The following is a 1,229-nucleotide window of genomic DNA, read 5'->3' as shown; positions in this document are numbered from 1 at the left end:
TAGTTAGGCTAAAGTTCACTGGGAGTAAGTCATTTGAAATTTCCTACAGATAAAACATGTCAGAAAACATTTAAGGCATTTTGTGTGTAGATGTTTTACTTACATGTATGTCTGTGTGCCACATGCATGCTTGGATGCCAGCAGGAGTCAGAAGAGGGTGTTGGGCCTCTTAGGATTGGAGTTGTGAGCTTCCAAATGGATACTGGGATTCGAACCTGGGTTCTCTGCAAGAGTAACCAGTGCTCTTAACTGCTGAACTATCTCCATAGCCTGACCTTTAACTTTACTGTTAAATACACAAATAGCAAAGACACTACTTTGATGTCTGTTTACTCTCAGCTCACCATTTAAGGCATTTTGGACACATACAGTCTTCAAAACTGACTTGAGAAATATGTTGTCCTTCCCTCATAGGACAGTACCGTGCAGAGTTATGAATAGCAATTTCAAAGTTGTGGAAGATAGACAGACGTTAGTTAGATTCTTCATGCAGGGAGTCTGGGAAGTCTTAGTCTGTGGAAGCAAGAATAAGCTTTCTGTCCCTTCTGTACTTCTCTCCCTCTCTAAGCTGAATATGGCATGTTTTCTCTGCTGCTTACTGTTGCTACAAGGTAATAAACGCAAGTCACTGTATTATTCAGTTTTACATCAGATTACTTCCTTGATTCCTAATTCTATTTTTCTTGATATTGTCCACTTCATACTTTCCAATTCGAATAAATTGGTGAAAGCTAGAAGATCCTTTTCCATACCTTAATCATGGACCTTTACTGCTTTTGATTTAAACAGATTTATAGCTCTTTATTTCACAAATGAGCTAAGAAAAAAAGAGAAATATTTGCTCATCTTTTGAATGTGAGACATAATAAGCATTCTGAGACTTCGTAAAATGTTATTTAGTTTAAAATTATTTCATAAACAAGTGTTAAGAGAGTGAAACATTTCAGAAAGTAGGCAAGCTGTTAATAAGAAAGTGAATCGTATATTGACTGGTAAACATTCTTGAAGGCTTGAATTAGTACATAGTCACAACCTTACCAGGATCGTAACAGACAGACCGTGGAGTACAATAATCAAGCATAATAAAGAATAATAATCAATGGGTTTTGTGTGGCAAATCACAAGACAGAAGTCATGAACCACTGAGTAAAATATCCAAGTAACCAGTGTTTTCACACGATGTTTAAATCAAATCTAAGAAAAATAAATTTATTTTTTAAACAAATAAA

This window comes from Mesocricetus auratus, unplaced genomic scaffold, assembly GCF_017639785.1.
Source record: "Mesocricetus auratus isolate SY011 unplaced genomic scaffold, BCM_Maur_2.0 Super-Scaffold_100006, whole genome shotgun sequence".
NCBI classification, from domain to species: Eukaryota; Metazoa; Chordata; class Mammalia; order Rodentia; family Cricetidae; genus Mesocricetus; species Mesocricetus auratus.
The sequence above is the reverse complement of the archived record's forward strand: the minus strand, read 5'-3'. Positions refer to the sequence as shown.